The following is a 26,269-nucleotide window of genomic DNA, read 5'->3' as shown; positions in this document are numbered from 1 at the left end:
TTTGAATGATTTTTTTACAGAAACATTCACTTTTATTGCTTTGTGTTTCCTGCCTTTATACTGTCACTTTTGGTCTCTACTTTCCACTCAAAGTGTCCCTATAATGTTTCTTACAGGGCTGGCTTAGTGGTCATGAACTCCTTTAGTTTTTATTTGACTGGAAAGCTCTTTATTTCTCCTTCTGCTCTGAATGATATTCTTGCCTGCAGATTTTTCCCATTCAGTACATTGTATATATCATGCCAAACCCTTCTGGCTTGTCAAGTTTCTTCACCAGCTAGCCTTATGGATCTTCCCTTTTAAGTTAAATATTTCTTTTGTCTTGATGCTCTTAAGATTTTTTTCTTTATAACTGTATTTTGAAAATTGAATTGTAAAGCATCTTTTTTTGGCCTGCTTTGTTGACTTTTATGGGAGTTTTCTGTGCTTCCTGGATCTGGATGTCTGTTTCTTTCCCCAGATTAGGGAAGTTTTCAGCTATCATCTCATCAAGTAAGTTTTCTGTCCCCATTTTCTCTTCTTCTTCTGGGGCTCCTATAAAACAAATGTTATTATATGTTATCGAGTCATTGAGTTTCCTAAGTCTATTCTTTTGTTGCATAATTCTTCTCTCTTTTGTCCAGTGCGTTGCTTTCCATTACTTTGTCTTCTAGGTCATTAATTCGTTCTTCTGCTTCATCCAGTCTGCTGTTCTTTACATCAAGCCTGTTTATAATCCTATTTATTGCACTTTTCCTCTGTGACTGGCTATTTTTTAACTCTTTTATCTCCGTGGAAAGGGTGTCACTGATGTCTTCTGTTCTTTTTTCAAGCCCACTAAGTGTCCTTATAATTGCTTTAAATTCTTCATCAGACATGTTATTTATATTTGTCTTGCTTAGATCTCTGGCGGTGGCCCTAGCTTGCCCTTTCATTTGGGATAAATTCTTCCCATGTCTCTAATTTGTTGTATGTTTTAGAAAAGCCAGTTCTACCTGCTGCTCCTGAAAGGAATGGCCTTCTGAAAGAGAGGTCATGTTGTGCCCAGTGGCTGGTGCTTCATGGGGTTTCTCCAGTATGTGCTCCATGCACTCTGCTGCTGTGTTCTGGCTGCTCTATCCTTCAGGCCAGTCATCTGCAGAGGCTCTTCTTGCCTACTCTGGGCAGTGTTTGTTCCCTGGTCTGAAAATGGTGAGTTTTAACTAGGTGTGCTTTGCTCTGCTTGTGAAATAAGACATGTAACTATCTCAACCAGAAATGAGGCCCTGCAGAACTCTCTGGTTCAGAAACATGCTGTGGGAAATTATTTTGCACAGGAGCCTTATGTTCTGGAAATGAGGCAAGCATGACTGACAAGGGCAATTACACAGGACCCCAGGAGTGTGGTGCTCATGTAAGCAAGTTAGACAGCTATTGTCAGCACTGTAATGCTTCCCACAGGTGGCTCTGCATTTACGGTGAGGAGCTAAGGGAAAGCAATGGTGGCAACCAACTCCTTTGTTCCCAAAGAGGTGTCTCCATTAATGCTGCCTCTCAAGGACCTGCTCCTAGAAGAGCAAATAATCTCCCCTCTTTGTGCCCAGGTACTCTTCAAATCACTGTTTCTACACTGTCTGCCTCCAGGTTGTTTGCTTGCTTTCTCTTGAGGATCACAGTGCTCTCCAGGCTCTATAGCAGCCATGCCCACTGACCTTTAAAATTCTAGGCTTTAAGCCTTGCTGGTTGCAAGAACTTACAAAATTAATCTCTGCTCATTCTCCAAGCCAATGGCTTTGGGTAAACACTCTCCTTGTGTAGTCCACTGTATGCTCCTATCTCTCTTGCCCTCCCTTGTGACCATGGATCCCTTGCTTTCATAACAGCCAGCATCCATTTCTCCCCTAAACCATATCTCTGCACTTCCTACCTTCTTTGATGTGGCCTCTTCTCTCCCTACAGTTGTGGAGTTTGTTTTGTCAATCTTCAGGTTGATTTCTGGGGTGTTGAGGATTATTTAATGGTTTCATAGCTGTTTTTCTGGGATGAGGAGGGCCTAGGATTCTCCTACTGTGCCACCATCTTCCTCATACCCTTTATTATTATATAGTATATTTCTTTGTTTCTTACAGTTTTTTTTGTTTCAAAGTATCTTTTGTCCAATATAAGTATTGCTATCCTGGCTTTTTTAGACTTTCATTTCCATGATAAATAGTACTCTATCTCCTAACTTTAAGTCCGTGTCTTTCAGTCTGAAATGACACTCTTGTACACTGCATATAGATGGGCCTTGTCTTTTATCAACTCTTTCACCCTGTCTTTTTACACTTTTTACCCTGTCTTTTTATTGGAACTTTTGGTCTTCCCAAAAAACAAAAGCCCCAGGACCAGATGGCTTCACAGGAGAATTCTACCAAATATTTAAAGTGTATACCTATTCCTCTCAAAATATTACAAAAAGATATAAGAGGAAGGAAAACTTCAAAATTCATTCTATGAGGCCAGTATCACCCTGATACCAAAACCAAGGAAAGATGTAATCAGGAAAGAAGAATAAAAGCTAATATCTCTCATGAATAAAGAAGAAAAAATCCTCAACAAAATATTAGGAAACTGAATCCAACAATACATTAAAAAATCATGCACCACAATCAAGTGGGATTTATTCCTGGGATGAAAGGGTGGGGCGATATTCAAAAAGACATTCAGTATGATACATCACATCATTAAGAGAAATGATAAAAATTGTACGATTATTTTAAAACATGCATAAAATGCATTTGGCACTGTACAACATCCTTCATTAAAAAAAAAAAACTCTGCAAAGTAGGTCTAGAGGGAACATACCTCAACAAAATAAAGACCTTATATGAAAAACTCGCAGGCAACATCATTCTTAGTTGTGAGGATTTGACAGATTTTCTCCTAAGTCAGGAACAAGACAAGCATGTCACTATCACCACTTTTATTCAACATAATTCTGGAAGTCCTAGACACAGTAATAAAGCAACAACAAAATATAAATGCATCACAATTGGTTAAGGGATAAGTAAAACTTCCACTATTCGATGACATGATACTCTATGTAGAAAACCATAAAAACTACACTTAAAAACTACTAGAACTGATGAATGAAATAAGTTTCTGAATTTCAGGATACAAAATGAATGTACAGAAATATGTTGTATTCCCATATGCTAATATTGAAGCAGCAGAAAGAGAAATTGAGAAAACAATCCCATTTACAATTGCATCAAAAACAATAAAATATCTAAGGGCAAACTTAAACAAAGAGGTGAAAGACCTGTACTCTGCAAAGTATAAAACACTGATGAAAGAAATTCAAGACACAACACAAAGAAATGGAAAGACATTCCATGCTCATGGTTTGTAAGAACTATATTTTTATAACATCTATACTTCCCAAAGCTATCTACAGAATTAATGCAATCACTATCAAAATACCAACAGTATTTTTCACAGAACTAAAACACACTATCTTAAAATTTGTATGGAATCACAAAAGATCCTTAATGGGCAAAGCAATCTTGGAAAAGAAAAAGAAATCTGGGTGTACCAGAATTTCAAATTTCAAGTCATGTTACAAAGCGGTAGTAATTAAAACAGTATAGTAATTGACACCTATGTGGCTCAGTCAGTTGAGCACCTGACTTCGGCTCAAGTCATGATCTCAGTTTGTGAGTTCAAGCCCCACATCATGCTCACTGCTGTTAGTGCAGAGTCTGCTTTGGATCCTCTGTCCCCATCTCTTTCTGCCCCTCCCTTGTTCATGCTCTCTCTCTCAAAAACAAATAAAATAAATTTTAAATAATTTTAGAAAATAAAATAAAAATAAAAAAGTATAGTGCCAGCATAAAAATAGACATGTTTATCAATAGAATAGAACAGGAAGTCTGGAAATAAACCCACAACTATATAGTCAATTAATCTTCAACAAAGTAGGACAGAATAGCCAAAACAGACAGTCTCTTGAACAAATGGTATTGGGAAAATTGTAGACCAACATGCAAAATAACCTGGAACACTTTCTTACACCATACACAAAAGTAAACACAAAGTGGATTAAACACCTAAATGTGAGGCCTGAAACCATAAAATTCCTTGTCAAGAGCACAATCTATGGAATGAAAGAAGATGTTTGCAAATGACATATCTGATAGAGAATTAGCATCCAAAAAATATAAGAACTAATACAACTCAAGACCCAATAAGTAAATATTCCAATTAAAAAAATGGGCAGAAGACATGAGCAGACATTTCTCCAAAGAAGACATACATGCACAACGTCGCTTACCAGTAGGGAAATGCGAATGAAATGTACGAGACATAACCTCACTTCTGTCAGAATGGCTACACACACACACACACACACACGCACAAGATGGAACAAGTGTTGGAGAGAATGTGGAGAAAAAGGAACTCTTGCGCTATTGGTGGGAATGCTGACTGGTGCAGCCACTGTGGAAAACAGTATACAGGTCCCTCAAAATATTACAAATATAAATACCATACAATCTAGTAATAACACTGCTGTGCATTTATCAATAAAATAAAATAAAATAAAACAGTAACTCAGTGAGATACATGAACCCATATGTTTATTATAACATTATTTACAATAACCAAATTATGGAAGCAACCAAAGTGTCCATGGATAATAGAATGGATAAAGATGTGATATACATCTATATAGGTATATCTTATATATATTATTCAGCATTAAAAAGAATTAAATATTACCATTTGCAATAACATTGATAGAGCTAGAGAGTATAATGCTAAGCAAAATAAGTCAGTCATAGATAAATACATGATCTCACTCATATGTGGAATTTAAGATATAAAACTATGAGAAAAGGAAGGGGGGAGAGAGGGAGGGAGAGAGAAACCAATGGGAAGACTCTTAACCTTAGAGAACAAACTCAAGGTTACAAGAGGGGACTTTGGTGGCAGGGTGGGTGAAATAGGGGATGATGATGAAAAAGTACACTTACCATGATGAAATCAAGTAAATGATTAAAAAATTCTTTTTTAAATTCCTGCCTCCACGTTTTATGCATATGATGTCATATTTTACATTTTTTATCACTTTTTTATGTCTAATTATGACCTTTTCTACTTAAGGAAGTTTCTTTTACATTTCTTGTATGAATAGTTTAGTTGTCATAAACTACTGCAACTTGTTTGTCTGGTAAAACTCTATCTCTCCTTTAGTTCTGAATAATAACTTTGCTAGGTAAAGTACTCATGATTGAAGGTTTTTTCCTTTGATGACTGAATATATCATGCCACAATTTTCTGGCCTGCAAAATTTCTGCTGAAAAATCAGTTAATAGTTTATGAGGTTTTCCTTGTATGTAAAATTTTCCTTCTTTCTTGCTTTTTTAAAATTCTTTATCTTTAACCTTTGACATTTTAATTATTATGTGTCTTGGTGTGGACCTCTTTGGGTTCATCTCTTTCTCTTGTCTTTTTAATGATAGCCATTCTCATAGGTGTGAGGTGATATCTCATTGTGGTTTTGATTTGCATTTCCCTGATGATTACTAATGCTGATCACCTTTTCATATACCTATTGTCTGTTAGTAGGTCTTATTTGAATAAATATCTATTCAGGTATATCTCGATTTATTAACTAGATTGTTTAGTTCCTTTTGTTATTGAGCTGTATGAGTTTTTTTTAAGTTTATTTATTTTAAGGGAGAGAGAGTGAGCAGAGGAGGGGCAGAGAGAGAGGGAGAGAGAGAATCCCAATCAGACTCCACACTGTCAGCACAGAGCCTGATGTGGGACTTGATCCCATGAACAAGATTATGACCTGAGCTGAAATCAAGAGTTGGTTTCTTAACTGACTGAGCCACCCAGGAGCCCTGTATGTGTTCTTTGTATATTTTGGATATTAGCCTTTGTGTAGGTATATGGTTTGCAAATATTTTCTTATATTCTGTAAGTTGACTTTTCTTTTTGTTGAGTATTTCTTTTGCTGTGCAGAATGTTTTGAGTTTGATGTGGTCCCACTTGTTGATTTTTGCTTTTGTTGAATGCACATTTGGTGTCATATCCACAACAATTATTGTAAAAATTCCAAAGAGTTTTTCCCTGGTTTCTTCTATGATTTTTATGGTTTCAGGTGTTATGTTTAACTTCCTCTCTCTTTTGAGTTAGTTTCTGTGAATGATGTGAGATGGGCTCCAATTTCAATCTTTTGTGTGTCATTATACACTTTCCCCAGCACCACTAATTGAAGAGACTGTCCTTTTCCCATTGAGTATTTTTGATTCCCTTGTCAAATATTATTTGATGTACATAGAGGGTTTTTTCCCCCTGGGATCTCAATTCTGTTCCATTGGTCTATCTGTCTGTTTATATGCCAGCATCATATTGCTTTGATTACTTTAGGTTTATAATATAGTTGGAAATCATAAAGTGTGATGCCTCCAGGTTTCCTATTCTTCCTCAGGATTGCTTTGGCTCTTACATGTCTTTTGTGGCTCCATATTAATTTTAGGATTATTTTTTCCTATTTCTATAAAAAATGCCATTGGAATTTTGATAGGATTGGTATTAAATTTATGGATGATTTTAGGCAGCATGGAAATTTTAATATTATTAATTATTTTTGTCCATGAACATGGGATACCTTTTCATTTATTTGTGTTTTCTTCAATTTCTTTCATCAAAATCTTGTTGTTTCCAGCATACAAGATATTTCACCTGCTTAGTTAAATTTATTTCTAAGTATTTTATTATTTTTGATGTTATAGCTTATAGTCTTCTTTATCTTTTTAGATATTTTGTTGTCAGTCTATATAGAAAGACAACTAATTTCTGCATGTGGATATTGTATCTTGCAACTTTATTGAATTTGTTGATTATTTCTAACAGTTTTTGGTGAAGTTTTCAGAATTTTCTCCATATAAGAAGAGATCATCTGTTGTTAGCCACATTTGTGGTGAGCATAGCAAAATGTATAGACTTATTGAATCACTAGGTTGTACACCTGAAACTAAGGTAACGTTGTGCGTCAACTATACTTCATTAAAAAAAAAGAAAAATCAGAACATCTGCAAATAAAAACAATTTTACTTCTTCCTTTCCAATTTGGACGCCTTTTATTTATTTTTCTTGTCTGGTTGCTCTAGACAGGTCTTCCCATAGTATGTTGAATGAATAAGAATCATGAGAGTGAGAACCCTTGTCCTGTTCCTGATCTTAGAAGCAAATCTCTCAAACTTTCATGGTTCAGTATGATGTTAGCTTTGTGTTTGTCATGTATGGGATTTATTATGTTGAGATACATTCTTTCTATAACCAGCTTGTTAAATGCTTTTATCATGAAAGAATGTTGTATTTCATCAAATCCTTTTCTGCATCTATTGAGAAGACAATATAATTTTTATCTTTCATTCTATTAATGAAGCATATCACATTTATGGATTTGTGTATGTAAAACCATTCTTGCATCCCAGGGATAAATTTCACTTGTTCATGGTATATGATCCATTTAATGTATGTTTGAATTTGGTTTGCTAATATTTTGTTAATAATGTTTGGATCTATATTAATCAAGGTTATTGATCCTTAATTTTATTTTATTTTATGGTCTTTATCCAGCTTTGTTATCAGGGTACTTCTGGTCTCATAAAATGAGTTTGGAGCATTTTCTAGTCTTCAAAATTCAGTTTTTTAAGTTGTAGATTGTAGTTGTAGTTGTATATACTTGTAAATTTTAAGTGTAGAAATTTATGCATTTCTTCTAGGTTATCCAGTTTGATCGCATATAATTATTTATAGTAGTCTCTTATAATCCTATATATATTGTGCTATAAGTTGTAATGTCTCCTATTTCATTTTTTATTTTATTTGGCTCTTTTTTTCTTAGTTTAGCTACAGTTTTGTCAGTTTTATCTTCTCAAAAGAGCAGCTCTTATTTTTGATTATCTTTTTTTGTGTTTCTGCTCTCTATTTCACTTATTTCCCTTTGACCCTTGTTATTTACCTTCTTCTGCTAAAGTTTGCATGCTTAAAAATAAGCAAAGGCAAATAAGCAATAAAATAGCCTAACAGTATCCAAACTAAAGAACATGGGAATCAGATTTCAAAGAAAAGACATGGCCAATGGCCAGGAATTCAAAATGTCTTTTCTATTCTTTCATTTGTTAATTCATTCATTCCTCCAACAGATGTTTATTGAAAACCTACTATGAACCAAAGTGCTAGACACTTTGAATATACATGGTCTCTACATTTATGAAGTTTGCAAATTAATGCAGAGAAGTGAAAATAAAACAATGACACAATACATAAGAAACTCAGAACCAGGAGAAAAAAAGTTTGAGAAGCAGAATTTCAGCCCCTTATACTCTCGTAAATATTGAGAGAAATTATTTGTGTGCCCTGTTGTACTGTGTGAAATATCAGCATTAGAGATTCATTTTGGGAAGTCTTTTTTTTTTTAATTTAACTTTAAGTTATTTAGCATATAGTGTAGTTTGTTCGAAGAGTAGAATTTAATAATTCATTGCTTACATATAACACCCAATGCTCATCCCAACAAGTGCCCTCCTTAATGCCCATCAGCCAGTTAGCCGATCCCCCCACCCATATCCCCTCCAGCAACCCTCTTCTCTGTACTTGAAAGTCTCTCATTGTTTGCCTCTGTCTCTGTTTTTTTTTTAATTTTTTTTAACGTTTATTTATTTTTGAGACAGAGAGAGACAGAGCATGAACGGGGGAGGGGCAGAGAGAGAGGGAGACACAGAACCAGAAGCAGGCTCCAGGCTCCGAGCTGTCAGCCCAGAGCCCGACGCAGGGCTCAAACTCACGGACCGTGAGATCGTGACCTGAGCTGAAGTCGGACGCTTAACCGACTGACCCACCCAGGCGCCCCGCCTCTGTCTCTGTTTTAACCTTATTTTATTTTTCCTTCCCTTCCCTGTGTTCATCTGTGTTTTTTATTAAATCCCACATATGAGTGAAATCATATGATATCTGCCTTTCTCTGACAGACTTACTTCGCTTAGCATAATACACTCTAGTTCCATTGAGTTGTTGCCAATGGCAAGATTTAATTGTTTTTGATAACTGAGTAGAATTCCATTATGCATATATATACCACATCTTCTTTATCCATTCATCAGTTGATGGACATTTGGGCTCTTTTCAGGGAGTCTTGAGAATTGTCAGTGTCTTAAACTTTTTTGTCAGAATGAAAATACCCCAAGAAGAAGATGTACTTTAAGTATGGAAGTTGTTCTTTTGGTTCCTTGTTCTCCTACCACTAGTCTATGTAGGTCAGACCAAATCTCCTGGCCCATATCAAGTGCAACAAAAACTAGCTACCCAAGTTACAGTGCTACCCAAAGAGCTTTTACAAATCAGCAAGATAATGAGCTTCTGCTACTTCCCATTTCAAACCTATTTCCAGGCAATAATATTAACCATGTGATTTATAAGTAATATTAAATTTGGCCAAGATCAGTGAGAGAAACAACTGGTAATAAACATATGTAGAAGCCCTCAAGAATGTGGGTTCAATTTAATCCTTTCATATTAACTAAATTACTTCCTTAATGACCTGATCTTTAGTTTGTGGCAAACTAAAAACAGTATATTTTGCAGTATTGTGGCAAACAGTATAAACTTATACTGTTTATAAGACCCCTCCCCAAGATGAAGTTAACTCAGTTATATGTGGTTCTATTTGTAACTACTGTTGGCTTCATCTATATATGTTTTCCACTTTATGACTGTTGTTATAAAGCAATAGTATCAAGGTACACAGGAATGATTCCTCATCAACTTGGCCTCCACAGAAAATTTGATTCTATTTGGTGCAACTCGTACTGTATTCTTGGTTTCACTTGCTATTGTGGTTAAAATAATACAAAACATTCCACAATTCTTGTCTTCTTAGTTTTGTTTTTCCATAACATTTCATTGATTTTCACTCTTCTAAATTTACTAGATTAATTCCACTCAATTCTCCAACCTGACTTTGATAAAATTCCCTCCTCTTCTAACATGATAGAATTTTCTTGCAACCAATATGACTCATTAAACAGTTTATTCTCCCTTAAATGTATTTCCTAAAAAAGTAGGTCTATTTTAACCATTTTTATAGCCATCTCAGTATAACCTAATGTTTAATTTAGCCCAAAGTAGTCACTTTTTCAATGTTATTGGTAAATTAAAGTTTATCATTTAAAATATTGTTACAGACTAGTTTATAGCTTTTGGGGAGCAAATATTTTCAGGAATAGTCCTGGAGTGTAAAATGTATGTGTAGGAGGTATAAATTGGGAGGTGATGTTTTAACAAAGACTAATTTTCCTAACTTCAAGATTCTGTTTGGATTGGCTCTTCCCTCCAAGGGAACATTTTTATGCTGGCTTCAAAAAATGATTTTGATATTAGAGTAATTCTGGGATTATAGAATGAATTTGGAATTTTTCCTCCCACTTCTGTTTCTTGGAGTACTTTGAAAAAAATGAGTATTAATTCTTCTTTAAATATTTGATAGAATTCACCTGTGAAATTTTCTGGTCCTGGACTTCTGTTTGTTGGGAGTCTTTTGATTACTGAGTTAATTTCATTGCTAGTAATCAGTCTTTGCAAATTTTCCATTTCTTCCTGATTCAGTTTTGGATGGTTTTATGTTTCTAGAAATTTATTTATTTATATTTTGTCCAATTTGTAGGCATGTAATTTTTCACAATATTCTCTAATAATTATTTTTGTTTTTTGATGTCAGTTATTATCCTCTTTCATTTCAGATCTTAATAGAGTCTTTTCTCTTTTTTTCTTTATCAGTCTGGCTAAAAGTTTTTTTAATGTTTATTTTTTGAGAGAGAGAGAAACACAGAGTGTGAGTGGGGGAGGGGCAGAGAGAGAGAGGGAGACACAGAATCCGAAGCAGGCTCCAGGCTCTGAGCTGTCAGCACAACGCCCAACGTGGGGCTCGAACCCACAAGCTGTGAAATCATGACCTGAGCCGAAGTCAGACGCTTAACTGACTGACCCAGCCAGGCTCCCCAGTCTGGCTAAAAGTTTATCAATTTTTCTTTTTAATTTTTTTTAATAAGCTCTTGGTGTCATTGATCTTTTCTACTTTTTTTACATCAGTCATAGAACTATTTTTTTAAATATATCTCCTCAGGCAAAAGAACCAAAAGAAAAAATAAACTATTGGGACTTTAACAAAATAAAAGCCTTTGCACAGCAAAGGAAATCATCAACAGGACCACAAGGCAATCTTCAGAATGGGAGAAGGTATTTGCAAATGATATATCAGATAAAGGGTTAATATCCAAAATATGTAAACAACTTACACAACTCAATACAAGAGAAACAAACAATCTGATTAAAAATGGTCAGAGGAGCTGAATAGACTCTTTTTTTTTTCCCAAAGGAGACATACAGATAACCAAAAGAAACACAAAAAGATGCTCAAAATCACGAATCATCAGTGAAATACAAATCAAAACTACACTGAGATATTACCTTACACCTGTTAGAAAGGCTAGAATTAAAAGTACAAGAAATAATAAGCATTGGTAAGGATTTGGAGAGAAAGGAATCCTCATGCACTATAGTTGGGAATGAAAATAGGTGCAACCACTGTGGAAAAACAGTATGGATCTTCTACAAAAAACTAAAAATGGAATTACCGTATGACTCAGTAATTCCACAATTAGGTATTTTTCCCCACAAAAATTGCAGCACTATTTGCAATCGCCAAGACATGGAAGCAACCCAGGTGCCCATTTATACATGAATAACAAAAATGTGAGATATCTTGGCGATTGCAAATAGTGCTGCAATTTTTATACATATATTTATGTATATTTTATATTACTGAGCCATAAAAAGAATGAAATCTTGTTATTTGCAACAACATGCATGGGCCAAGTCAGACTGAGAAAGACAAATATCATATGAATTCACTCATATGTGGAACTTAAAAACAAATTAACAAAGAAAAAAAGAAACAAACAAAAAAACAGACTCTTTTTTATAGAGAACAAACTGGTGGCTCCCAGGGAGGAGGTGGGTAGGGAGATGGGTGAAATAAAATGGATTGAGAGTACAATTGTGATGAGCACTGAATAGTGTATAGAATTGTTGAATTATTATATTACACACCTGAAACTGATATAACAGTGTATGATAATTATACTTCAATAAAAATATATCAAAAATTTTAATCTTTGCACATGAACACAAAATGTCTTTTTATCAGAAATTAAATAAATTAGCCCAATATATTTCTATTTTCTACTTTGCTGTCCAGAATCCTAGAGCTAAATTAAGTTAATGTATATAAAATGAGATAACAAATAAAGTACCTAACAGTGCTGGCCCATAAGAGATGCACAATAAATATTAATTCCCTTCAAAATTGGGTTAAAATTCTAGTAATTAAGATCAGGGGCCTAAAGTAACAACTGTTACTTTTAGAGTAGAGTTACTTAAAATGTGCTCTCTGAGTCAGCAGCATCAAAATCACCTGAAAGTTGTTAAAAATGCATACTTCCATGTTCCACTCTAGACACACTGAATTAGATACTCCGGCATTGAGGCCTGCAATTGGGTTTTCACATGACTTTCAGAAAATTCTGGTGGACACACAAGTATGAAACCCACATCTATAGACAACTTTGCTCTGTTTTTTCCTTAAATGTTTCACTTTGCATTATGTCTTAATCCAAAAGCTGCTTTAAATTGTTTAGAGAAATGACAGGGAACAAACCCACCTAAAATATGCATTAAATTAACTGAATAACTTGCTACAAAAAAATTTAATTTGGAATAAAACTCCTTTCTACAAATATCTCCAGCAATTCCAAAGTTCTATCTAGTATAATTCATACATTCAAAAATATAAGTCCTTTTTTTACCATTTAAAGTTGCCACCATGCTGGTAATTGTAGAAAAGAGTGCACTAAAACATTTAAATTGTGAGTCAGGCATGAGTTCTAATTAGTCCATGCTACCTAATGTTCCATTCCATTAGCTTCTAGTTTTTATGCTCACAGTTCCCCAACCCCCAATCCTTCTACACTGAAACTTCCCTTGGGATCTGCCAAATAATAAATAGCATGTCGAAATATCCTCAGGTGTCTCAAAGATGCATCTGATTATAGATGCTATGTACAAACTGCTTTTTGCTATTAAACCTCTGAGTCTTATAGAGGTCTGTTTTCTGCACATACAACACTCCAGCCACCTGCAATAAGAGCACAAATTCCTTAGTCCCTATTGGCTCCAGGTGGAAAGGTCCTTAAATTGGAAATCTCTCTGGAAACGTGTCAGCCCATCAGGGATGTTATGCCCTTATAAGGCCTGCTGAAAATCTGCTAACAGATTAATGGTCTGAAAGGTTAAGTGACAGTTTGAAAAACATGTGTGTAGGAGGAAAGGCACATGCCAGAAGAGTGCTCTCCTGACACTCTACTGTGGGGTGCAGTAGTTAAGGCAGCATCAAATTGCAGTTTAAGTAACACAAAAGAAAAGATTGTAATATGTGGCAGGCATAGACCTGCAGAGAGGAAAATGGCTGTAGAGAGCAAATGGAAATCCTTTCTCTAGTCAGATCTCATACTGCTATACCAATATACAATTATAACATCTTTTTGCTTGCTGAACAACTAGAAATAGTCAGAAACAAATGGATGGAATGGAGAAAACTATTGCAGGCAAAGCAATTTCCAACATTCAGTCAGGTCAAGTTATGACATCTTCAAGTAGCACGAAGAAGCATGGTGAAAGATGCACATAACTAGATATCAGAACCCTGGGTTTTGGCCTAGGCTTTATCACATTCTGGTTATGTGACTGTGAGATTCGTCTTTCCTTGAAATTCCTTCACAGACCTATATTTTAACATCAGGTCACTGACTTTTACTAAAGGTTAATATGAGAAATGACCACATGGAAATGTTTTCTTTATCTTTAGTAAGTCCTCTATTTTATATTATTTTATTTTTTATCTCCAATGATGATTTTTATTTTTTATTTAATTTTTATGAAATTTATTGTCAAATTGGTTTCCATACAACACCCAGTGCTTATCCCAAAAGGTGCCCTCCTCAATGCCCATCACCCACTTTCCCCTCCCTGCCACCCCCCATCAACCCTCAGTTTATTCTCAGTTTTTAAGAGTCTCTTATGGTTTGGCTGCCTCCCTCCCTAACTTTTTTTTTCTTCCCTTCCCCTCCTCCATGGGTTTCTGTTAAGTTTCTCAGGATCCACATAACAGTGAAAACATATGGTATCTGTCTTTCTCTGTATGGTAAGTCCTCTATCTTAAAGAAACACATGCACACACAATCCCAACACCTATTGAACAACTAATATGAAAGGCACTGTGGTAATATTTCCGACTTTGCTTTGTTTCCTTAGAAATTCAAAGCTAAGATTGATACTTCACTTTGACAATTACCTTTTAGTCTATTCCTGATATCCACTATGTCCTCTCCTTCTCCATCACATAGTTTTTGCTATTTCCTAATTGTCCTATTATGTCTGTCTCTTTTATTATAAACTGCACAAAGACTCGGGAAGTATATAGAATGTAAATAATAAGTCATTTCACTTTTATTGGTCTCATTTTCTCCATGCATAAAATAATGGGTGAGGTGAAGTGGGTATCATTTACCCAATAGTCTGTAAAAGTATACTCCAAACGGGAAGATTTCAGGTTTTCCTGACATCTTTTTCCTTGTTTTTATTTTCTTATATAAAAGTAATACAGAGGGGCTCCTGGGTGGCTCAGGCGGTTGAACATCCGATTCTTGATTTTGGCGCAGGTCATGATCTCATGGTTTGTGGGATCTAGCCCGGCATCCGACTCTGGTAATAACACCATCCGACTCTTGGTGATAACACCAAGCCTGCTTCAGATTCTCTCTCTCCTTCTCTTTCTGTCCCTCCCTTACTCGTGCTGTTTCTCTCTCAAAAATAAATAAAAGTTTTTTTGAGTGTCTTAATTCATTTTATTTTTTTTAGTTTTTTTTTTAATTTATACCCAAATTAGTTAGCATATAGTGCAACAATGATGAAAGGAGTAGATTCCTTAGTTCCCCTTACCCATTTAGCCAATCCACCCTCCCACAACCCCTTCTGTAACCCTCAGTTTGTTCTCTATATTTATGAGTCTCTTCTGTTTTGTCCCCCTCCCTGTTTTTATATTATTTTTGTTTTCCTTCCCTTATGTCATCTGTTTTGTCTCTTAAAGTCCTCATATGAGTGAAGTCATATGATTTCTGTCTTTCTCTGACTAATTTCACTTAGCATAATACCCTCCAGTTCCATCCACGTAGTTGCAAATGGCAAGATTTCATTCTTTTTGATTGCAGAGTAATACTCCATTTAAATAAACTGTAAAAAATAAAATAAAAGTAATACAGACTCATGATTATTGTTTTAAAATGTTAAGATACTGTGTAAAGGGAAAAGAAAACGTTCTCTCCCACCCCCGTCTCTTATTCCCATCTTCATAGGTAGCCATTATAACTTCTTATGCATCTTTTGAGAAATGTTCTATGCCTAAGTATATAAACATACTTATGTATTGTTAACTTAGTTAGCTACTGCTGTATGGCATTATTACCACAAAATTAGTGGCTTAAAACAACATAGTTTTATTTTCTCACAGTTTTTGTGAATCAGGAGTTGAGACATGGTTTGCTGAGTCCTGTGCTTTAAGGATTAAAAAAGCTGTAATCAAGGTGTCAGTTGGAGTTGCAATTTTGTCTAAGGCTTGACTAAGAAAGGATCTCCATCCAAGCTTATGTGGTTGTTGACAGCATTTTATTTGTGGGCTGTTGTACTGAGGGTTTCTGTTTTGTGTTAGCTATCACCCAGAGGCTGCCTTCAGTTATTTGCCACATGGGCTGTCTTAGTCCATTTGGACTGCCATAAAAAATTAGCATATATTGGGTGGCTTTTAAACAACAGATATTTATTTCTCACAGTACTGGAGGATGGGAAGTCCAAAAGATCTTGCCAAAAGATCTATGTCTTGTGAGAAACCACTTTCTGGTTCATAGACAACATCTTTTTGCTGTGTCCTCACATGGTGGAAGAGGCAAGCTTGCTCTCTAGGGTTTCTTTTATATAATAGAGGCATTAATCCCAATCATAAGGGCTATGGCCTCATGTCCCAATCACCTCCCAAAGCCCTGCCTCCAAATATCACCATTTGGGGGTCAGTATTTCTACATATGAATTTTAGAGGGTGAAAATATATTCAGTCCATAGTATAGGCCTTCTAAGCATGGCTTTTTTGCCTTTCCAAAATCAATAAAGGAGAGAGCATATCCTCACAGGATAAACTTTATAATCTGATAAAATGTAACTTTATACATGTTATCACCTACATCACATGGCATTAGCAATATTCTATTGAATAGAAGCCAGTTGTAGGTACTACCATGCTCATGGGGAAGGAATTACACAAAGGTGTGATACCAGGGGGCAGGGATCATAGTGGCCACCGAAATTCTACATACCACAATCATTTTGCACACAAATTAAAAGAAAATTATCATCCATATTCAATTCTGTACCTTGCTTGTTTTCCCTTAAAATTACAGTATTCATATTTTCAAAGAAAAGCACATGGAGATGTACCTTATACTTTTTAATTGGTTTCTCATGTCAATAATGCAAATATAACACAATTACTTGGCTCATTTCTCCCTGAATAACACTTAATTCTCCATTTATGCTATTATTAATCTTGTAATAAATCTTTGTTATGTATCATAGGGTACTTCTTTGACTATGTACAAAGATAAAATTTTATCAATGTACTTTGTGTTTCAAAGGGTATATACTATAAACTTTTTGTGAATAGTGTACAGAGTAAGCCAGCTCTGAATATCATATAACATTTTTTTCTTTAAGTTTTTATTTAAATTCCAGTTGGTTAACATATACTGTAACATTAGTTTCAGGTGTAGACTCTATTGATTTATAACTTACATACAACAGCCAGTGCTCATCACAACAAATGTCTTCTTTAATACCCATTACCCATTAAAACCATCCCTCTGCCTATTTGCCTTAACCTAACCCTCAGTTTGTACTCTATAGTTAAGATTCTGTTTTCTGGTTGGCCTCTCTTTCCCTCCCCCACCCCATGTTCATCATTAAGTTTATCAAATTCCACATATCAGGGAAATCATTTGCTATTTGACTTTCTCTGACTGACTTAACTTCAGTTAGCATAATACTCTCTAGTTCCATCAATGTTGTTGCAAATGGCAATTTTCATAATTTTTAATGGCTAAGTAATATTTCATTGAATATATATATATAACAACTTCTTTTTTAAATGAAATTTTATACAAATCATGATTTTAATTATCTTTTTTCAACCATCTTTCTGTTAGTGGCCAGTTATACTTCGTTTATTCAGTAATTGGAGCTGTTTGCTGGTACAGAATCGCTGTGGCATTTTCTACCAATATTTCCTTATTGTTGCTCTTTTATTTGTATCTCTTTCAATTTATTGTTTTTAATTTTTGGAAGGAATGTGAGGTACTAGGGTCCTGAGCAAAAATATTCCCAAATAAACAGTATATTAGTAGGGAGAAAGTCCTAGTTACAGAGCCAGAACTCCTGAATTGTAATTTTGGCTATACCTATTACTCAAAACACTTAAGTTTTTAAGCCAAGGATTACCAATCTTTTTTTTTACATTGTGAACACATAAAAAATAATGATGTTTGTGCAACATAGTAGGGTAAAGTATAAGGAAATGGTACCACAATGGCTGCACATGGCTATAGATTTGGAGACTGCAGTTTTTCCACATCTCTCCTGATCACCCCAGAGGTTGAAGGGATTTATTTTTCTTTGCACATCAGTATGCTGCATTCAGACTGTTTGAAAATCTATGCTGTGATGGAGCTCAACTTCCCCGTATGAAGAGAAATAATGGTATATAATTTTGCTGGGTTATCAATAAAAGTTAAATAAAATTGATGCCTCAGAAAGTCTCATGGTCTCTTTTATTATCATTACATAAGCTTTCTTCCTGGAATGCTTGACTTCCTTCCTCACCTGGCTGTTAAAAATTTTTAATTAATTAATCTTTTATGGAAATATAGCTGAAACACAATATTTCCTTAGTTTCAAATGTAGAACAACAATTCAACAAGTCTATACATTATGTTATATTAACCACAAACGTAACTACCATCAGTCAGCATACAACACTATTACAATACCATTGACTATATTCCCTATGCTTTACCTTTTATTGCCATGACTTACTCTTTCCATTACTAGAAGCCTGTATCTCCCACTTCCTTTCATCCATTTTGCCATTCTCCCAACCTCACTCCTCTGGAAACCATCACTCACATATATACATATATGTGAGATATGTATATATATATGTGTGTGTGAGAGATATATACATATACATACATATACATATATAAATCCTTGTATTTTTCCTGACTTAGAGGGGAAACTCAGTTTTTCACAATTGAGTATCGTGTTAACTGTGGATTTTTCATATGTAGCCTTTATTATGTTAAGTATGTTCCCTCTAAACCCACTTTGTTGTTAGGTTTATCATGAACAGATGCTGAGTTTTTTCAAATGCTTGTTCTGTATCTATTGAAATGATTATATGTTTTAATCCTTTGTTTTGTTGATGTGGTGTATGTTAATTGATTTGTGAATATTGAACCATCCTTGCATCTCCAGATTAAATCCCACTTGGTTTTGGTGAGTGATCCTCTTAATGTGTTATTAAATGTGGTTTGCTAATATTTTCTTGAGGATCTTACATGTATGTTTATCAGGGATATTAGCCTGTAGAGTTTTGTTTTGTTTTGTTTGTTTTCTTTTCTTTTAGTGTCTTTGTCTGGTTGTGATATCAGGGTAATGCTAGCCTTATAGAATGTATTTGGATGCTTTCTTTCTTCTCCTATTTTTAGAAGAATATGCATTAACTATAGTTTTAGGAAAAGAGGTATTAACTCTTCCTTAAATGTTTGGTAGAATTCACTTGTGCATGCATGTGGCCGTTGACTTCTGTTTTTGTTTTAGTTTGTTTTTGATTACCAATTCAATTTCTTTTTTAAAAAAAATTATAATTTGTTGTCAAATTGGTATCCATAAAACACCCAGTGCTCATCCCAACAAGTGCCCTCCTCCCTGCCCATCACCCACTTTCCCCTCTCCCCCACCTCCCATCTACACTTAGTTTGTTCTCAGGCCTTGAGAGTCTCTTATGGCTTTGCCTCCCTCCGTCTCTGTAACTTTTATTTCTTCCCCTTCCCCCATGGTCTTTTATTACATTTCTCAGATCCACATATGAGTGAAAATATATGGTATCTGTTTTTCTCTGCCCGGCTTATTTCACTCAGCATAATACCCTCCAGTTCCATCCACATTGCTGCAAAAGTCAGGATTTCATTCTTTCTCATTGCCAAGTAGTATTCCATTGTATATATAAACCACAACTTTTTATCCATTCATCAGTTGATGGGCATTTAGGCTCTTTCCATTATTTGGCTATTGTTGAAAGTGCTGCTATAAACATTGGGGTACAAGTGACCCTATGCATCAACACTCCTGTATCTCTTGGGTAGATTCCTAGCAGTGCTATTGCTGGGTCATAGGATAGATCGATTTTTAATTTTTTCAGGAACCGCCACACTGTTTTCCAGAGTGGCTGCACCAGTTTGCATCCCCACCAGCAGTGCAAGAGGGTTCCTGTTTCTCCATATCCTCGCCAGAATCTATTGTCTCCTGATGTGTTCATTTTAGCCACTCTGACCAACATGAGAAGGTATCTCATTGTAGTTTTATTTGTATTCCCTGATGATGAGTGACATTGAGCATCTTTTCATGTGCCTGTTGGCCGTCTGGATGTCTTCTTTGCAAAAGTGTCTATTCATGTTTTCTGCCCATTTCTTCACTGGATTATTTGTTTTTCAGGTGTGGAGTTTGGTGAGTTCTTTATAGATTTTGGACACTAGCCCTTTATCTGATACGTCATTTGCAAATATCTTTTCCCATCCCGTCGGTTGCCTTTTAGTTTTGTTGATTGTTTCCTTTCAGTGCAGAAGCTTTTTGTCTTGATGAGGTCTCAATAGTTCATTTTTGCTTTCAATTCCCTTGCCTTTGAAGATGTGTCGAGTAAGAAATTGCTGCGGCTGAGGTCAGAGAGGTTTTTCTCCTGCCTTCTCCTCTAGGGTTTTGATGGTTTCCTGTCTCACATTCGGGTCCTTCATGCATTTTGAGTTTATTTTTGTGTATGGTGTAAGAAAGTGGTCTAGTTTCATTCTTCTGCATGTTGCTGTCCAGTTCTCCCAGCACCATTTGTTAAAGAGACTGTTTTTTTTTTTTCCCATTGGATATTCTTTCCTGCTTTGTCAAAGATTTGTTGGCCATACTTTTGTGGGTCAAATTCTGGGGTCTCTATTCTATTCCATTGGTCTATGTGTCTGTTTTTGTGCCAATACCATACTGTCTTGATGACTACAGTTTTGTAGTAGAGGCGAAAGTCTGGGATTGTGATGTCTCCTGCTTTGGTCTTCTCCTTCGATATTACTTTGGCTTTTTGGGGTGTTTTGTGGTTCCATACAAATTTTAGGATCGTTCGTTCTAGCTTTGAGAATAATGCTGGTGCAATTTTGATTGGGACTGCATTGAATGTGTAGATTGCTTTGGGTAGTATTGACATTTTAACAATATATATTGTTCCAACCCGTGAGCATGGAATGTTTTTTCCATTTCTTTGTATCTTCTTTATTTCCTTCAAAAGCTTTCTATACTTTTCAGCAAACAGATTTTTGCATCTTTGGTTAGGTTTATTCCTAGGTATTTTATGGTTGTTGGTGCAGTTGTGAATGGGATTAGTTTCTTTATTTCTCTTTTGTCGCTTCATTATTGGTGTATAAAAATGCAACCGATTTCTGTACGTTAATTTTGTACCCTGCGTCTTTGCTAAATTCATGCATCAGTGCTAGCAGACTGTTGGTTGAATCTGTTGGGTTTTCCATGTAGAGTATCATGTAGTCTTTGAAAAGTGAACGTTTTACTTCATCTGTGCCCATTTTGATGCCTTTGATTTCCTTTTGTTGCCGGATTGCTGATGCTAGGACTTCCAAGACAATGTTAAATAAACAGTGGTGAGGGTGGACATCCCTGTCGTGTTCCTGATCTCAGGGGGAAAGCTCTCAGTTTTTCCCCATTGAGGATGATATTAGCTGTGGGCGTTTCATAAATGGCTTCTATGAGGTTTAAGTATGTTCCTTCCGTCCTGACTGTCTCGAGGTTTTTTTTGTTTTTTTTTAAAGAAAGTTTGTTGTATTTTGTCAAATGCTTTTTCTGCGTCTATTGACAGGATCATAGGGTTCCTATCATGTCTTTTGTTAATGTGATGTATCACATTGATTGATTCGTGAATATTGAACCAGTCCTGCAGCCCAGAAATGAATCCCACTTGATCATGGTGAATAATTCTTTTTATATGCTGTTGAATTCGATTTGCAAGTATCTTGTTGAGAATTTTTGCATCCACATTCATCAGGGATATTGACCTGTGGTTCTCTTTTTTTCCTGGGTCTCTGTCTGGTTTGGGAATCCAAGTAATGCTGGCTTCATAGAATGAGTATGGAAGTTTTCCTTCCCTTTCTATTTTTTGGAACAGCTTGAGAAGGATAGGTATTATCTCTGCTGTACATGTCTGGTAGAATTCCCCTGGGAAGCCATCTGGTCTAGGACTCTTATTTGTTGGGAGATTTCTGAGAACTGATTCAATGTCTTCGCTGGTTATGGGTCTGTTCAAGTTTCTATTTCTTCCTGTTTGAGTTTTGGAAGTGTGTGGGTGCTTAGGAATTTGTCCATTTATTCCAGGTTGTCCAGTTTGTTGGCATATAATTTTGCCTAGTATCCCCTGATAATTGCTTGTATTTCTGAGGGATTGGTTGTAATAATTCCATTTTCATTCATGATTTTATCTGTTTGGGTCCTCTCCCTTTTCTTTTTGAGAAGCCTGGCTAGAGGTTTATCAAGTTTGTTTATTTTTTCAAAAAACCAACTCTGGGATTCATTGATCTACTCTACAATTTTTTAGATTCTATATTGTTTATTTCTGCTCTAATATTTATTATTTCTCTTCTTCTGCTGGGTTTGGGGTGTCTTTGCTGTTCTGCTTCTATTTCCTTTAGGTGTGCTGTTAGATTTTGTATTTGGGATTTTCTTTGTTTCTTCAGATAGGCCTGGATGGGAATGTATTTTCCTTTTAGGACTACCTTTGCTGCATCCCGAAGTGTTTGGATTGTTGTATTTTCATTTAAATTTTTTTCATATATCTTTTAATTTATTCTATAATTGCCTGGTTGACCCATTCGTTCTTTGGTAGGGTGTTCTTTAACCTCCATGCTTTTGGAGGTTTTCCAGATTTTTCCTGTGGTTGACTTCAAGTTTCATCACATCGTGGTTGGAAAGTGTGCATGGTGTGATCTCAGTTATTTTATACTTATTAAGGGCTGTTTTGTGACCCAGTATGTGGTCTATCTTGGAGAATGTTCCATGTGCCCTCGAGAAGAAAGTATATTCTGCTACTTTGGGATGTAGAGTTCTAAATATATCTGTCAAGTCCATCTGGCCCAAGGTATCATTCAGGGCCATTGTTTCTTTACTGATTCTGTGACTAGATGATCTGGCCATTGCTATAGGTGGAGTATTAAAATCCCTTGCAATTACCACATTCTTATTGTTAAGATTGCTTATGTTTGTGATTAATTGTTTTAAAAATTTGGGTGCTCCTGTAGTCGGTACATAGACATTTATAATTATTAGCTCTTCCTGATGGATAGACCCTGTAATTATTACATAATGCCCTTCTTCATCTCTTGTTACAGCCTTTAATTTAAAGTCTAGTTTGTCTAGGGGTGCCTGGGTCGTTCAGTAGGTTAGGTGACCTACTTCATCTAAGGTCATGATTTTGTAGTTTGTGAGTTTGAGCCCCATGTCGGGCTCTGGGCTGACACCTCAGAGCCTGGAGCCTGCCTCAGATTGTGTGTCTCCCTCTCTCTATACCCCTCCCCTGCTCACGCTCTGTGTCTCTCTGTCTCTCAATAATAAATAAAAGTTAAAAAAACTTAATGTCTAATTTGTCTGATATAAGTATGGCTACTCCAGCTTTCTTTTGACTTCCAGTAGCATGATAGATAGTTCTGCATCCTCTCACTTTCAGTCTGAAAGTGTCCTCAGGTACGAAATGAGTCTCCTGTGGAGAGCAAATAGATGGGTCTTGTTTTTTTTATCCATTCTGATACCCTATGTCTTTTGGTTGGAGCATTTACTCCATTTACATTCAGTGTTATTATTGAAAGATATGGGTTTAGAGTCATTGTGTTGTCTTTAGGTTTCATGCTTGTAGTGATGTCTCTGGTACTTTATGGCCCTTGCAACATTTCTCTCATAGAATCCCCCTTAGGATCTCTTGTTGGGCTGGTTTAGTGGTGATGAATTCCTTCAGTTTTTCTTTGTTTGGGAAAACCTTTCTCTCTCCTTCTATTCTGAATGACAGACTTGCTGGCTAAAGGATCCTTGGCTGCATTTTTTTTTCCTGTTCATCACATTGAAGATTTCCTGCCTTTCCTTTCTGGCCTGCCAAGTTTCAGTAGATCTGTCTGCTACCACCCTTTTGTGTCTACATTTGTATGTTAGGGCCCGTTTATCCCTAGCTGCTTTCAGAATTCTCTCTTTATCCTTGTATTTTGCCAGTTTCACTGTGGTATGTTGTGCAGAAGATTGATTCACGTTACGTCCTAAGGGAGTTCTCTGTGCCTTTTGGTTTCAATGTCTGTTTTCCTGCCCCAGATTGGGTACGTTCTCAGCTATGATTTGTTCAAGTGTACCTTCTGCCCCTTTCTCTCTCTCTTCTTCTGCAATTTATATGATACAGATACCGTTCCGCTTGATTGCATCACTTAGTTCTCCAATTCTCCCCTCATACTCCTGGATTTTTTTTTTCTCTCTTTTTCTCAGCTTCCTCGTTTTCCATAATTTTATCTTCCACTTCACCTATTCTCCCATCTGCCTCTTCAATCTGCATTGTGGCACCTCCATTTTATTTTGAACCTCATTTATAGCATTTTTAAATTCATCATGACTATTTTTTTAGTTCCTTGATCTCTGCAGTAATAGATTCTCTGCTGTCTTCTATGCCTTTTTCAAGCCCAGCAATTAATGTTATGACTATTATCCTAAATTCTTGTTCAGTTCTATTGCTTATATGTCTTTTGGTCAATTCTTTAGCTGTCACTTCTTTCTGGAATTTCTTTTGAGGGGAATTCTTCCATTTCATCATTTTGGCTAGTTTTCTGTCACTTATGAGTTTAAAAAGTTTGTTATGTGCTCTGCACCTGCAAGCACTGCTATATTAAAGGGCCTCATACACTGTCCAGGATCTGGCCCTTCAGGACGTGTTTTTTGGAGAATATTACTTGCTCTCTGTTGTTGTGACTTTGTTTATTTTATTTCTCTACTCATAGTGATGTTTTGTACCCTCCACAAGGTGTGCTTTCACTTGTTCTTTGATGTAGGAAAACAAACAGGAAACAAAGACATGCAAACACACATAGAAATAAAACAAACAAACAACACACACACACACACACACACACACACACAGTCCAAAAGCAAAAAAACAGAAACACCAGCTACAAAGTAAAGAACAGAGTGGAAGTGGTGCTGATGGAAGAGCACATACACAGAGAGAAATAACAGGGGCAGGGACAAAAAGAAAATAAACATTGACCAGGCAGAGAGACTAAATGTCTTAATCCAGAGATAGAGAAAGGAAAATAAAGAAGGTGGCTGGGGGGGGGAAAAAAAAAAGATAAAGTTACCCAGATGGAGAAACTATATGCCTTGATTATTCCAGAGAGAGAGAAAAGACAGTACAGAAGGAGATGTAAAACATGTATCAAGGGAATGGATTAAATATGTCTGCTTAAACAAATCAACAACCAGAGTACCAGCCTAGAGTAGGGAAGAGATAGGAAGGGAGACTATATCTAAATAACAAGAATTGTCTTGGAATTAATCCAGGCTATGCAGCATCACTGGTCTGGATGATGGAGCTGTCTGGTTGCACAGCATCTATCTGGCTCCAGCAGATATGCAGTTACCTGGCACGGAGGGCCGTGGTTTGGTGTAGTCTGGTCCCACCTCCACTAGGGGCCCCAGGACTGATCCCTGAGGTCCTGCCTTGGTGGTGGTGGTGGAGGTGGGAAATGGCAATCCCCCAGTCTTTTCTCCATGACCTGGTGGACTCCTTTTGAGTCGTCCTCATTGTGTCGCGGGTGCAGATGGGGCGGACCTTCTCGCTCCACCAACTCCCCTGGCCCAGCGCTCGTCCAGGATTCAAAGTCCTGCTCTGTGCACTCTGGCACTGGGCAAGCGCCTCTCTGCATGGCTCGATATGTGGTCCTGACTGGCTTTGTCTGTGCCCCTGCACTTCTGGGAGGACCACCTTTTCCTGCTGTGGACTGAGCCACTGACCTCACTGCCAAGCACTGGGGTGGCCAAAGCAGGCAGGCTTTGTCTTTTCCCACAGCACTCGTGGGGGGCGGGGTGCTTTCTCCTACTGTGGACTGCACCCTCCACCCAGCCACTGAGCCCAGGGGTGGCAGATGCAGGCAGGCTTTGTTATCACACAGCCCTCCAGGGAGAGGACTGCTTTTTCCTGTTGCAGACTGCACCCCTGTTCTAACACTGAACCCAGGGCTGGCTCCCCTCCTCCCCAGGTGTGCAAACAAGGAGGCAGCCCCAGTCTGAAGAAAGCCCCACAGTTAGAGATAGGATCCCTCTCAGTCCCAGTCTGAGGTTTTTCTCTTGTCCAGATACAGTGCTACACTTCCCCAGCTGCTCTTTCTCTTCCCTTTGTCTCTCCATAGAAGGGGATCCCTCCCCTCCATACCTATCACCCCCAATTTGCAATCACCCACATATCATTTCACAAGTTGTCCCATTTTCTTCCTGGTAGATTTAGTCTCTTTTCCTCCCAGACTCTTAGGAGGAAGCCAAAATTCTTTGGCTTCAGCACTTCTTTGTTTGAGAGACACGGGAAGTAGGGATCCCCCTACTTCTCTGCCATGTTGGCCTACCCCCTCTCTACCAATTCAATTTCTTTACTGGTAATTTGATCAGATTTTCCATCCTTCCTGATTAAATTTTGGAAGGTTTCATGTAATAGGAATTCACCTAAGTCTCTTATGTTGTCCATTATTCTAACATATAATTTTTC

Source organism: Panthera pardus, unplaced genomic scaffold (assembly GCF_024362965.1).
Source record: "Panthera pardus isolate Hobbes unplaced genomic scaffold, ASM2436296v1 HiC_scaffold_27, whole genome shotgun sequence".
Taxonomy (NCBI): domain Eukaryota; kingdom Metazoa; phylum Chordata; class Mammalia; order Carnivora; family Felidae; genus Panthera; species Panthera pardus.
This window is presented reverse-complemented; position numbering follows the sequence as displayed.